This window comes from Bidens hawaiensis, unplaced genomic scaffold, assembly GCF_021521415.1.
Source record: "Bidens hawaiensis isolate Kalapana, Puna unplaced genomic scaffold, B.hawaiensis_p1.1 tig00007840_1, whole genome shotgun sequence".
Lineage (NCBI taxonomy): Eukaryota > Viridiplantae > Streptophyta > Magnoliopsida > Asterales > Asteraceae > Bidens > Bidens hawaiensis.
Window position 1 is genome coordinate 336,364 of NW_027491543.1, and position 16,445 is coordinate 352,808.

General features: G+C 30.5%; 1 protein-coding gene and 1 pseudogene across 1 annotated transcript in view; both read left to right on the forward strand.

The window, feature by feature from the left end:
• LOC143636254 (non-specific lipid transfer protein GPI-anchored 15-like) overlaps positions 1-16,445 on the forward strand; it is a 113,287-nt gene that overhangs the window by 83,851 nt on the left and 12,991 nt on the right. The gene's annotated exons all lie outside the window — the stretch shown is intronic.
• Positions 8,277-13,381, forward strand: LOC143636244 (UPF0481 protein At3g47200-like; annotated as a pseudogene).

Here is a 16,445-nt window from a genome sequence, read left to right on the forward strand (position 1 = left end):
CTTATAATTCATGTAAAAATATCATTTATTTATAAGTACAACATTTGCATTTCATTAAATTTATATTATGCTGCATGTATATTATGTTTTTAAATATGTTCCACCGTGTGTAACACGGGTACTATCCTAAATCAATATTGAAATCCAAAAATCTGTTTCTTTTAAGAGATTTGGAACACTTGAAGCTTGCTAATATTATAAAATAAATGACACATTTAGATTTGGAAAATGATGTTAGTGAGAAGGTAAAATGGTTGTTAGAGTGTGAGAACTATGAGTCAAATTTTGATGATCTTCCAAACTCTTTGGAATTTGAAGATATAATTTATGGTAACACCAATAACTTAGTTATGTAGTTGATTACTCTAAATTTTTTACTTTAATTGTTTACTTTGTGTTTTCTATTTAAGTTATTAGTTTAGTTCATAACTAAAAACTTTCAAAAACATACAATAAACTTCTATAATTGTTTATTTTGTTTGTTAAGTTGTGAAGGTAATTTGCTTTTTTTGGTGAAATTTTTAAGAAGTTGATGGTTGGTAAATTTGTATATATTGATTTTGTTATTTATTTATTTTCAACCCGTGTTCACATAAAGTCATTATGATATACGTTAACATTTTTGTTTAATTGTTAATTGAGTTCCATTGTTTGTTTGTTTTTTTCAGACTTTAAGGCCGGATGATTTTGTTTGAGGACGGGAATTTTGAAGATCATGTTGGTATAAGACTGTTAATATCTAATATTTTCATGACTTTTGTTATAAAATTAGGTTTGTGAAATTAGTAACTGTTTATGTAAACCATGTTATTCTCTATATCTCCAATATAGAGATATATGATATCTTTTTGGTTGTAAATTTTATGATATCTTATGGTTGTTTATATACACTTTTTTACTTATCTAATGTCAACTCGTGTGCAACACGGGTACTATTCTAGTCTCGTAATAGAAAAAAAATGATGTTAAAGGAAACCAGATAACACGAATTCCGTCAAAGGCAATCACGTGAACATTGCGAATATTTGTGGAGCGTACAACACCAAACTTCTGTCATGACCATGTTCAACATTATCGTAGGGCTCCTCAAGAATTTTCAAAACTGAATTTGTAAGATCTTTACTTAGCTTTTTAATTTTCATTGCCCAAAAAGGCAGAATTTTTTTTAGTATATGTTTTGAATAAAATTAGTGAAAATTTAAGGAGTATTTGATGTTTGTGTATATGTTCAGATGGTAATCAGCCCATGTACAAACCAACACCATCAGTCCATCACAATGGGACATCATGCAACAAGCGAGTGAATTGAGCGCCAATGTGGGCAGAGTCCTTTGGTGCCCCCCCCCCCCAGTCTTCGATCAAATTAATAAGAATAAAGGTTGCCCGAGTCAAGATGTTGAAATGATGATATGTATGAAAGTGATTGTTTATAAACAATTTGATGGTTTGTGTATAACAATTATCTAAACATATGATGGTTTAACGTTTGTAATTTGATGATTGTTTAATGTTTTGTGAATTATCGATTTATGATTTTATTCCCTAAAAAGTCTGAAACTCTTGAAGTTTCACAACAGGTTTTTATTTTGTATAATACCTGGAAAATTAACCCAAAAAATAAAAAATAAATAAACTCACTATGGTGACAACTTTCCGTCGCTAAAGAGTGAATCTATTTTGTTTTTAAAAATTGTAATAAATACCGTACAGGGAGGACAAGCCGTGGCAATAGAAAAAATATAAACTTAAAATTTTTTTTATACCTAAAAATGTTAGCGACGAAAAGCCATGAGACAAGTTGCAATATGTGTTCTCTATAGCGACGACCCTATAACGACGACCTCCATACCTATAGCAACATTACTTAGACGGCGACAAGATTTGCGTAACCTTGTCGTAGCTGAAGGGTATGGCGACGAAAAGTCGTCGCTATAGGGCGTCATATAAGATAGGGATGACAATTGGGTACCTGTTTAAGACACGATAAGACATGTTATAATTGTTTGTCCATCAATGTAACATTCTTCAAACTCGATTCCCGACTCGTTTCAATATTTTCGAATCTTCTTTTGTTTTCAATTGATATGTTTATTAATTAATTATAAGTTTCATTTCAATAATTTTATTGCCTTTAAATCAAGTTCATGGGTGTATATGTTAAATTTCAAAATCTGTTAAAAAATCACATGTAGCGCTAGGCAATGGGCTTATCCTCAAACTCGTGATACGCGACGAGCTCATGAACTATGCGAACCAAATTTGCAACTATTATAATATTATATAATATATTTTAAATATTAAAGATTATTTGGTTCATTCTTGAGTCCTTGTTATCGGTCAAGCAAGTGTTCAATGGATTCTCATTTATTTTATATTTAACTAGGTTAGTAATCCGTGTGCTACACGGGTTGAAAAATAATATTTTGATTATAATGAACGAATATAAAGATTATTACATAAGTCGCATAAATTATAATTTTGAAAGACAATAAAAATTACATGATGAAGTTATTATAAATCTCTACAAAATTCCAAGAGTACTCTTATATACTTAGTTCATTAATTATGTCAATGTCCAATGCCTCTTATTTCCCACCATTGTATTAAGTCTGGTTTCTTTCCTTTTGTTATCCTTCATGTGTTCTATAACTCAAACCATTTGCATTCTTTTTAGTTATGTTAAGTGGAAATGTAGAAGATAAAACGTAATCTTGATATATAATACAACAAATGATAAACAAATTATATCAGTAGTCACTTTTATCATAATTGATGAACCATATTAACAATGTTAACACTACTTTATGTCAATGAAGCGTGAAAAGAGTTGCTTTATGGCATCAAAAGTTGGAAACCAAAAAAACGAAACGTTATATGTTGTCAGACATTTCATAAAATAGTTTACATGCATTCAAATATCAAAGATTAACACAAAATTAAGAAATCAAAAAAGCAAATAAGATAACCAACTTAAAATACCAAAACGAACTGCGAAAAATGCTTGCAATAATCGATTGAATCCCAAGGCAAAAAACATAAATCGATTATAAAACCAACAAATAGATGTTTAAACCAAATCTTAACATGAATTCAAATCGACGATTGTGAATACAAATAACAACCTTATAAAAGCGAGCACTCAATGATGACGACATGTAGATTTAAATCATTTATTGCAGATAGTCTGTGATGAATCGCTGAAGGTCGATGATTTCAAAGTTATTTCTCTTATGAATCGATGGCAGATTACAAATCGATGTCGATGATATGTTTGAACTGTTTCTAAAATTCAATTACGACGGAGATTTCAATAGGGCAAATGTAACTGGAATTCGGGGCAGGGCCGAACCTAGTGTAAGCCAACTAAGTCCTTTGTTTTAGGCCTCAACATTTCTTGGGCCTCCACTTACTAAAATCTCATATATATGCATGTATTGATTTAGGCCCAATTTTACTTCTTTTAAGTTGGTTGGACAAATTTTAAAACTACTCAATGTAATATATTTTTATACATGCATATGTTCTTGTTTATAGTTAAAAATTTTATCTTATCGATTGTATTGTTTCTGTATTATTATGGCATATAACAACAAAACTAACTATCTTCATAAAATGGCATGACCTAAAGAGGGTCGTTGTTTTTTATATGTATTTTTTAAAAAATAAAATTATGAAAAGGGCCTCAAAGTTTTATTTCGGTTTAGGCCTCCGAATGATTGAGCCGGCCCTGATTCGGGGGATCAAATTTTGAGATGGGTCTAAGAAACCGGCTATTGAGATCAGCTAGAAAATCCACCTGAAAGATGAACAAATAAAAAAATAACTGTAAAATTAGCATATACTAATTACCAAAATTTTGAAAGATAATATAAATTTCATTGGCACATGAAACTTCATAATTAAATAGAAAGCACCCAAATTTATATATACCATTTTTATTTATCCAGATGTGGATAGTTTCTTATCTATACTTGAATCCTAATTGTCAAAAAGACAATAAGATAGAAACCAAACACAATCTTAATGATAAGAAAAGGCCTGTGTGAGTGTGAAGGCGGTTGTAAATATGCAGGTAACTAATGATAAAGTAATTCATAGCAAAAACTTCAAATCTTACGACTTAACCTAATAGTGGATCACATAACTGAAATACCAATCAACCATTAGAATTGCACAAAATAATAGCCACCTAATTAACAAAAATTGAGAAGGCCAGCATCCTATGAATCTATTAAATAGAAAAAAAACGCACCTCGTATTCTTTCGAATGACCTAATCATTGGCGTGATCTTTTATTATCTAATAATCCAATCACATCTAGTCCTGATTCTTCCTTCACCTTGACACCAACTCTCGGTTTCAACTACATCACTCCTATAAACCAATATAAAATAATAATTCAAAAACAATAAGATAAGTCATACTATAAATTATTGTTGAATTAGTCCACAATCTTTCCAAGCATATTCTAATTATCAAGGAGAAAAGCAGCACGAGTTGTCTATGGAGGGCTACCAAACTTGTTTCTTGATCTGTAGTTAGACCTGAATTTGTGAAGAAACAAACACAAAAAGATTCATAATAAATTGATTCAAATTTCCCTAACACACAACTTGTTAGAAACTTAATTACTCAAGATTTTAAATTCTCCTAAATTATAATCTACAAAGCCTGAAACAACTGTTAACTTTCATGTTTTATCAACACAAAAATCAATGTGCCACATTACAGTTCGTAAGTCATTGATAAAAACAAAATGTATGGTTCTAAGATAAATAAAGCAGCAGCTCATTAACAATTAAAATCTCTTTATAAGAATGTGTAAAACTTGTTTACCATATTCTTCCTAACTTGAAATACGATACCACTTTTATATACAAAACACTAGTTCTATTTATCATGTATTTTAAGGATAAACATAAACAACATTTTTTCCTCAAAACTCACTATGAAACGCAATATACATGCTCTTTTGTTAAGCGAGTTTATGCGATTAAATGGTATCTAGTGTTAGGTGTAACTTGTTCCCCTGCTTGGACTTCTATTGTAAGCACATCTTATATTAGAGTTTAGCTAAATGATTATATTTACAACATTCATGATTGGTGGTGGTTCATCAATTATTTAAACATGGTAGCCAGATTAAACCCCAATTGTATATCCAGATTTAATTCATTAACTGAAACCGGTTATTAACAATCAGAGGCAGGCTATAAGAATCAGGGATGAATAAAAAATATCATACCTTCATTATTCGGTATTCATCGAATTGAATCCGTCTTTCTCACGTGGACTCCATTCTCCGATGCATCGAATAAACATATTCAGTTCGTTAGATATGAATCGGTAATTGTTGAACATCAATTGAAGCTGGCTAATCAATAATCAGTGACGAATAATATTAAACTGGAGCAAAGATAACCCTAAATTGTGAAAAGTGTCCGCTGGAGAATAAGATTTTGGTATTATTAACCACCCGTAGAAAAATATATGAAAAATATAACCCTAAATAAGGTATGTGCGGGAAAAATAATTTATGGGTTATTGAGGAGATACAGCTGTCAAATTATGGATTCCTTTATTATAGAGTGTAGATGTAGGTTGTTTGAATGTTTGAATAAGTAATATACTTTTTCTTAATTTATTATTTATCATTAGTTTGTTTGAACACCCTATTTTAATTAATGATCAGGCACGAAAATTAATTCCTGTATTCCACATATCATTAGTTAACATCGGCTAAAAATGAAAAGTGAAACAAAAATGAAAACATAAAATATAGATAATGTGTTTTTAAACATTTAGGATGAAAATGAAACAATTACAAAAAATGTGTAATTTTGACTATTTATTTATTTAAAGTCCACAACATGACGTGAAATCATTTTAAATATAAGAACATAAAATAAAAGAAGTGGACAAAAACCGAGTAATCATATTTTAGTATATTATGAATAATGAGATACTTATAGGTATTACTCATGCATCGATCAATTTTCAACTACCACCTCTAATTTATCCTTAATTACTCACAAACCATAAGATTATTGACAACACTTTACCCACAAATACCCTAAAATTTTATTAATTCATTTTAATTCTTCAACAGTTAAAAATGAATCAATTTTGTGTGACGAATATTTGCGATTGAATGAAGACATGCTACATTATCCACATAGGGTGGGGGTAGGGCTGTAAACGAACTGAACGGAAACGAACAAGGCCTTGTCCATGTTCGTTCGTTAATTAAGGAAATAATGTGTTCATGAACGGTTTACGAACACTTACCGAACGAGATTTTATATTCGTGTTCGTTCGTTAAGGAGATTAATGTGTTCACGAACGGCTCACGAATACAAATAAAATCGGAAGAGCCTAGAGATTAAAACCGATGCATTCATCAATGTGTATAATAAAAGCATGTAAACGTATTGAACGGACACGAACAAGGGCATGTTCGTGTTCGTTCATTTAACTTTAAACGAACACGAACACTTAATCAAACAAATATTGTTCACGTTCATTTATTTAATAAATAAACATTTGTGTTCGTTTATGTTCGTTTGTTGAAAATCTAAACGAATATAACTGAACAAAGATTAATGAACATATATGAACACAAATAAACATAAACGAACATAAATGAAAACACTTAAATGAACACAAATTAACAAATATAAAACTTTAAGTAGATGATTCATCCAAATAATATTTAATTATTTTTTATTAATATATAAACAAACACAAATAAACAGACATAAACGAACATAAATAAAGGAACATAAACGAACGTTCATGAACATAAATGAACGAACGGAACATGTGTTCATGTTCATTCATTTAACTAAACGAACACACACTTTTTTGTTCATGTTCGTTCGTTTATAAAATAAACGAACATAAACGAACTTCTTGTCGAACAATTCACGAACAGTTCACTGAACGTTCGATTTGTTTACAGGCCTAGGTGGGGGGTGTTGCTATGTGATTTAGAAGTAACACACCCTACCTATATGGGTGCACCGTCCTCTCTTAGAGCATTCCCAGCAAGCCCTCCATCCCTATCTATATAATTACACTAAAAATCACTGCATTTATCTCTTTTGTTTAATTAAATAAAATTTTTCTTTACGTTTATCATAACAATTTTTTTTTTCCTTTACTCACAACCAATTCAACAAACACTAAAAAAAATAAATAATGGCAAACAATATTCCCCATATTTACAAAAAAATCACTAAAATTTATTCACAACCACTAATAACTCTATCATGTACTGAAAATGAAATATGATGTTAAGGGGGTGTTTGGGATTCTTTATTTCCATCAACTTATAACTTATAAACTTTTTGAGGAGTTAATAAGGTGTATAAGGTGTTTGGCAAACCATAAGGCCTTATGGGTTTTAACTTATAGGCAAGACAAAATAAAGGGTTTTGAAAAGTTAGAAATCTCTAACTTATTAACTTAATGTGTTTGATTTACCTATTACACCCTTCTAACCCTCAAAACCCATTACACTTCTTTTAAAAAAGAATGTCCTTTTTAGTAATTTTGGTTTTCTCTAAACACATAAGTTAATTCAAACATTTTTTTTAAACTTCTTTTAAAAAATTCATAAATTAATAAGGTCTTTTAACAATAAGTCATTTTTCTCTTAAATAAGGAATCCAAACACACCCTAAATCTTGTTCCCATGAATGTAAATGACAACACAATTAAAAATATGAATGTTGACTTTTTGCCTACTAAGCTTCTCTCGCGTACGTCTACAAAAACAACATATACACACACATATATATATATATATATATATATATATATATGATTGATTTCTTTTGAGAACCACTTTGAGTTTTAAGAACTCGAAAGAACTCAACGTAACAATTTTTTTTCCGAATTTTTTTTACACATGTGTAATACGTAAGTGTAGGTGATGTACAAAAAATTACAGTATTTTTTTACACACCAAATCGACTTTTTACACATATGTAACTAACGTTTAAATTTGTGTAATTATCAAAAATACTTATTCTCTCTCCTGCTTCATTTTTTAATTACATTTAATCTCAGCCACATATTTCATATCATTTAATTAAATGTGTGGTTTAAAATTGAGTTCTTAAAGTTCTTAAAACTCACATTGGTTCTCAAAATAACCCTCCCATATATATATATATATATATATATATATATCATTAACTTCTGCAACAAACATACACACGGCCTCATCGGAAATTAAAGTAGCTAGCTTATCCTTTCCTACCAATTATAAAATGGCTTCCGGTGACCATTCAGCACCTCTGTCCATTCCATCGGCTGGTTTGAGGAGCATGGACCCCCAGTTCCCGCCGTCTGATACAGAAGGAGAATGTGATCAGTATGCACCGTCCATTTCAGCGATATCGACATCTCTAACCACAACAGAAGATATTGGTGAACTCACGGTGGCTGCAGGCGCATCTTTCGTTCAACCTCCAAATCTGTCCCCAACAGGTGGTCAACGCTGGGTGGCTGGCGAATCTGGCGATCAACCTCCGTCTTATTTATCAGCTTTTCATGTTGGATATCACGGAGAAGCATCGAATCTTGAAGATACCAACTTCAACGTTGATAGTGATAATTGTGTGCCAGAGCCATTAAACTTTTGGAGTGGCTCCACGAAAGCCGTCTGGATCCAATGCTACCAGTAACATCGGATCCGCAAGAAAATGATAATGATAATATTGGATTCAGTAGCATCGGATCCGCAAGAAAATGATAATGATTTCTTAATTTCTACTTGTAACAAAATGAAGTATTTTTATTGGTATTCGATTACTAGTGGACGGCTTATGGTTTCATTATTTTATAATTTAACTAGTTTGAGACCCGTGTATTACACGAGTAATTGATGAAAATTTAAAACCTTAACCATTAAATGAAATATAGTTAACATATTGATCATATATTGTTAATACAATTACAATTTATATTAAAATTACAGAAATTACATAACTAAGGTTATACAAATATGTTACAAATAAGTAAAAAACTTCCGTGTACACTACATTTGTGGTTGTATTAGTAGATATACATTGTTTATCAAAAATTAAAATATTTAGTCCATATCTGCTTGTAACTCTTGATAAGGTAACATATCTACTTATAACTCTTGATATAGGCACGTTTAGTTGTCATTGTGACATTTAAATTTAGCAATGTAGTTTTTTTCCCTAGGATAGTCGAAACTCGATTAACATAATCCGGAAAAACCCGAACTCGAATAAACCGTGAGAGATTTGGGTTGGGTTTCATGTCTGGATTTAAAACTTTGAAACTCGAAGAACCCGACCCGAAACCCGAAGAACACCCCTAGTTGAAAGTATTGGATAAGGAATGTTTAAATTTTAAATATTAATCTCGTGTTATTAGTTAATATTATGGGAAGTTGTTGGGATATTTAATTAATCGATATATGTGTGTGTGTGTGTGTATTAACAGCTTATAGAAAAATAATGAATCAAGATTTCGGATTTTATGAAAGCATGGTAAATGAGTTTTAACCGGATTAACTATTTTTTTTTTAAATGTGAAAATGGAATATCCGTGAAATGTAAAGAGAAGCATGAATAAATTTACAAATGATAAATAATAAATATAAAACTTATAAATATTTTTATTAAGTTACATTATAATTAAGGTATGAATCTTAATAAAATTTTTATTAAATATTTTATTAATAAATGTTATAAATATAATTTATTTTTTTTTCAAAATTTTTTGTGTATAACTTTATTATTTTGAATATAAAACATAATAAACACTTTAATTATGTACTAACCAACAGGTAACACTAACACTTTAATTATCTTTTAAGACATATTAAATTAAATATATATAAATATATAAAAAAGTAAAAATCACGTCATAAAATATATGTTTATGAAGCATTTTGGTCGAATTTATGAAAGAAAATATTGAAAACTAAATATTGATCTTCTTATTGCTAAAACTCTTTATACGACATAGAAAAGTCATATAAATAAATGATAGATAGTTCATATAGTAAATCGTTATACACATGGATTGTAATTATAATATTTAACTTAAATGATTTAGTGCTAAACACCAAGAATATATAATATGTATTCTTCGTTTTTGCAATATTTGTACAAAATGATTGAAGAAAATTAAGAAAATACACATTTTCCTGAGTTAAAATGCACATGAGAAAATTTTAAATTCAAATTTGAAACTAATATTAAATAATAAAATATGCATTGTTGTTCGAATCCCAATTTAAAAAAATTTGTAGTTACCATACAAATCCAAATTCTTCGAAAATGATGCACCTTTATATTTTGTAATTTGCAATTACCTCTGATTTTAAAATTTTATTCTAATATGCATGCACCTTCAATTTTGATATTTCATTATTTCTGATTTCACCATTAATGTTAATGAATGAATCGGTTAGGATTTACATTTAATAAAAATAAACTTGAATTCATATATTGAAATTGCTTAAAAGATAAGGATCATATATTGAAATTGGCTGAAAAAAAATGAGGAGGGATATGATAAGGACCATGTATTGAAATTGGTTGAATAAAAAAGTGAGGAGAGCTAAGAGATTGGCAAGTGACAAAATTGATAGTCTTTTATTAGAATAGATAGATAGATTGAGTGAGTTGGTATTGGATTAGGTGCACTAAACTTCTCATGTTCATACACTCCTAAAGACAAAACAGTTCTAGTATGGTTTTAACTTCATTCTCATGACTTTTAATGTTTATAATTAAATTGTACATAATTGCATGTTTGTATACTGCGATAACTACTAAATTAAAATAATAATCATCGTATTTTATGATGTCCCTTTTCATTTGAATTCATAAAAGAGCGTTTTTACTGCAAAGGAAATATTACGAACACTTTTTTGATGTTATTATCCTCCCAAGTTTAGATAAAAACTATTTTTTTTTTAAATTTCTTTTGCTATTTTGTTAATTCTTATCAAAAGAATTAACGTCCTAAATCAATCAATCTGCTTATATATAGTTTATATAATATGAAATCAAATCTGTATATAAATGTTATAATTGATTGTGATATAAATGAAACCGATAATTGTAGGTGCTTTATATTGTAGTTATAGTTGATTATTATCTATAAAAGTAGTTCAAACTTAATTAATTATCTACAAAGTAGCTCTAAATTAATTGTTATTTTTCAATTTTTTATTTTCGCTCGGGGTAAATTATATTCAATACCAATCTAGACGGGACAATGTTCCAATCAGGACCGAAGCAACACGGGATACCAACGTCTAGACGGTGCTCCGTCCATCCTTAGAATTAGAAACTTTCATGTTGATCAAAGTCATGAAGTTTTTGCATACCGTGTTGTATTCAAAATTGCATCCAAATTAAGTACAAACAACTTGCATAAAATAATGATAATTAAATAAAAAACGTCCTCTTTGCAAAACTCCAAGTGTTACACTTATACCTGCCTCACTCACCGTTTAAAAAATAGGCTAAATAGCCATTGACTTTTCTCTTTAAGAAACACTCACCTGATCAGATCTACACCACCACTCTATTCCTATTCCATCGATCTTCTACGTACAACTGGATTTTAAGGTAAGTTCTACTTTTAAAGGTTATTTTCTGATTTTTCAGTTTGTTAGTTTGTGATATGAATGTGTGATTTCAATATTTCATGATTCTGAATGTGCTAATTACCGTTGTAACATTGGTTGTAAACTGTTTAAACATAATTTGTGAACCTCTGTATGTTAAAAAAAATATGTAGCCTATTGCCTCACTTTCAAAGAGGTAATCAAATGAAAAACTATTATTTATAGGGATATTTATATCTTCGGCAATACTACTTTTTGGTTTTTTGAATGGCACCTAATCTACTTATATGAATCACCAATACATGCACCTTGCAGGATTTAAACATTCAACCTCTATGATAGGGGGAGTTCGGCAATACTAATAAACTACTAATACTTTGTCCTTACTCGTACACACATCTTCTCACGCTTTATTCTTGGTCTAACGTATGATTATAGACTAAATAGGCGATTTAGAGCTTGGAGACTTGGTCCAAAGTCTTCTTGATCATGTAAAAACGGAAAACAACCGTACAAGCCTAATTTCACCATCAATTTACAAGTTACCTGGTACACTACGAGCTTTGAGCCCAGGTTCTTTCAACCCTCGTGTGGTCTCTATTGGACCTCTACATAGAGATGATGAAAATGTGCAAGCATTTGAAAGGCGAAAAACAACTTAATCTAGTTAATCTAATGAGTCGTATCGGTTGTTCACAAGAGGAAATGTTGAAATCATGTACGCAGAAGGTGTACGATTAATTGGAACAAATCAAGGCATGCTATGAAGATAATGTGTTTAGGGAATACAATGATGCTGAAATTGCCAAAATGATGGTTATAGATGCTTGTTTCATACTTGAGTTCATTCTCCAGATTCCCAAATATGATGACGAATCAAATTCGAGAATATTGTTGGTACATCAATATGTAACATTGGACTTGATGTTACTAGAAAACCAGATTCCTTTCTTTATTCTTGAACAAATATTTCAGTGCACTGTAACAAAATTTATGCCTGATGCCTCCCTTATTAAACTTATTAATCCAGTTCTATCTTACCATAACCTATTTGAAGCGGATATAAATGCTGACAAAATTTCTAATGATACCCCTCATCATATTCTTAGCCTTCTACATGAATGCTACAAGCCTCTACATGAATGCTACAAGCCACAACATGACATTACAAAACACAACTTCGACCTAGGAATCCCTTCGGCTGTAGATCTAGATAGAGCATGGGTCAACTTAAAACCTAACAAAAATTCCTCTTGGTTGATGGGGATGGATGTGACCTTAGCTAGGTTCACATGCTTTTTTGGGTCTTGGCGTAAGCCAACTCTTAGGATGCCGGTATTTGTTGTTGGTGATTTCACTGAGTCGATTTTAAGGAATCTCATTGCATACGAGCAATCAGGTCTAACCCGTAGTTATGTTACATCATATGCTTATGCCATGGATATGCTTGTGAATACTCAAGAAGATGTTGCTAAGTTGGTAGACTCGGGAGTCCTTGTCAACTATTTGGGTTCAAATGAAGATGCCGCTAATATGATCAACAACATATGCAAAGAAGTTGCATGGGTAGATTTCTTTTACGAAGAACAATGGGCAGCATTGAATAAATACACAGGTGGTTACTGGCAAAAAAGACTAGCCTGGTTGAGACGTACTTACTTCAATAGTCCATGGAATATGATTGCTCTATTTGCTGGAATCGTCCTATTTGCTCTAACAGTGGTTCAAACCGTTTTTACCATTAAGTCTGCATGAAGCAACAACTAGATTTCTGTTGTATATATGTTTCCTTTTCTTTTGTTGTTCACTATTAAACTAGATGTACTTGACAAATATCATATATGTTGGGAACGTTTTCATTCATTATTATTTGTTTGAATTAATCTCGCTAAAAGTAAAAACCTATTGGTTGATTAGAGACGATACGGTATTCCTTCAAATAACATTAGGAGTAAAGATTCGTTCACAATATCTTAATAGAATGTTAAGTTTAAATTCCAAAGGAATTCAAGAACTAGTTTCATGGTTGTGAGCTTCATGTGTTGTGGACAGCTCTTTTGGTTTCGATGTTCATCTAGTTTGGCCTTTCATCATTCCAAGTGTAAAATCGAATTCATTATATCAATTTCAATATGTTCACAGGATACTTTACTTGTAGTTATGTTCCTCGAGATTCATCTCGATGGATTCCACTTTTATGAGCTTGGGCACTTTTAAAAGTTTAGGAAAAAACTTGCAAAAAGAAAGAAATAAACTCTCTTGATCGAGACTTGTCCCCAACTAGAGATTTATCTTTGACAACTAATCTCTAAATTGGCCTCAACAAACATGACATTTTAGCCCATCCCACCAACATACCAACATACAAGACAACCCAACATTTCCCATTGAACTTAAAATCAACCCAATATTCAAGCCTAATAAACGGGCTCTAGAAAGTAGAAACAAAGAGGGTGTATTTGGTTTGCATAATTTTTGAAAAAGAATTTGAATAGATTATTTGAAAAAATCATAATGTGTTTAGTTGGTTAACTTGTTGATGGAATAGGAATCCTACTCCTCCTATCCCCCCCCCCCCCTCTTAAGACCTGCAAACCAGTCGAGTTTGACATGTTTGAGTTCTGAACGGGTAGATAGAAAAACGAGTTACTTCGGTTGGGGTTGAAACAAATTTTATATGTCAATATATGTAACTGAACATTAAATTAAACCATCTTTAGTCATTAAACAAGTGTGATTAATACAACAAAGTGTTAAATGAAAAATATATGTTAAGGATCGAAGATGATGCATATACAATACCAACCCATTGAAGATTATTAAGATAATTTTATGAATGAAGAAATTTAGTTTTATAAACTTAAGAAAAGTTGATAAACTTATTTAAACGAAACTGTCTAAACAAAGATCATAGTGAACCATTGAAGATTTGTAGACGCACACTATCTTGATATAGTGTGTAACTTATTCATTCTAGCAACACCAAGGGCCACATGAGGGTTGTTCTAGTGATTATTTGATGAGCTAGAAAGGAATCACTCTCTTGATATAGTGCTAGATATAGAGTTATCATTATTGAGATATTACACTATCTTAACACAATGAACCATTAAAGAACTGTAGACACACTATTTTGATATATTTAGTGTGTTGAAGAAGACGATTCTTTTCTTTGAAGAAGACGTCTCCCTAAATGGCTTACCCTAAAGAGTAAGCCATTTAGGGAGACGTCTAGTGAAGAAAACAATTCAAAAACTATTTCGCATTAATTCATTTAATTAAACAGATTCAAATTTTGTTTTCTTATTCCATTCGTGATGCTAAAAATATTAGTTGGTTGCAAAAAAATTCTGCAAATCTTCTTGACAAACGCAACAGCCATTTTTGGAATTTCAGAATTCATTTTGCTCTTTTATTTTGAGATGCTATTTTTTTTTCTTTAACATATTATTGTGTTTGAGTTTAAATTTATAAACCAATATTAAAAAAATTACCGATTTTTCATTTGTTTGTCAAATCGTATCACTTTGTTATGTAAAATTATGTTATTTTCATGTAAAATGATAATATTAGCCTTATAAGTTTTTTGGACGTTGGGATTTCTATGGCTTTTTTTAACAGTGTCAAAACGGTTGTTAACTGTTTATAATGATTTTAACGTGACAGGTCTGACTCCTCCATGAACATTGAACACCATCAAAATACACCACCTCCGTGCCATTAGAGACCAACTACAGTTTTCTATGGCTTTAAATCTTTAATTTTTGTTTTTCAAATTTAACTGCAACATTGACTACCAAACATGCAAGCATTTGACTAATCATGAGGAGCAAATCAATAAACTTAAATGACAATGATTATATATGATCCGTAACTTGTGCATAAACATTGAAACCATTTTTGTAATTAACTCCATTATATATGTATAACAGTTACGGTAAGATTTTAAATAATAACGTATTGCATTATTAATACCATAACGGATTTTACGTTAATCTCAATTTTAGTAAGTTTTAATGATTTCACCTATTTATACCCAACATTTTTACTCAAAACCATAAAATTTAAAATTGTTTTTATCCTTAAAAACCATACCCAATAAAATTCCACTAAATATTTACGATGGCACGGTTCACCGGCAGTACTCATGTGGTGTTTCTCATGTTCCTTATAGTCGTAGGTAATATACTTTACCAATTTACCTATGAATATGCAATGCATTTTAATTTACTAATCTTTATATTATATGTATACTTGATCGATGATATATACAGTTGAAATGATGGTATCCGCATTGGCATATCCACCGATGCCGGTTTGTGAAGAGTATTTAGCGTTCGATCCACAGTTTTGCGATCATGATAAGTACGTCTCGAATGATTGTTGGATAGCATGTCGGGATAAACATGTTGCTTCTTTAATAAACGCACAGTGTGCTTACTTTCCACAATTTCCTGGTCAGAATAAAAATGCTTGTAAATGTATCTATTATTGTAGGTAACGCTTTTTATTAAGTGATATTAATAATATACGAAGTGTTATGATTGATTATTTGGTTGTTGGTGGTCTTATACCTCTACATCGACATTAGATCGTATCAAACTTTTTCTATTTCTTCCTCGTATACGTAAACCACGAAAACCATCTTTCACATCCCTAAACCAATTTCTATTAATTAATAAAAAAATAAAACTTATATTAACCACTTAATTATCTATCTATATAGTCTAAAAGAGGATGTTGGCGCCACAAAAGAGAATTATGTTCCGTGCTTTAGATAAATGTATATTCTTTATTTTCCCGAGTTTGTTTCCAGCTT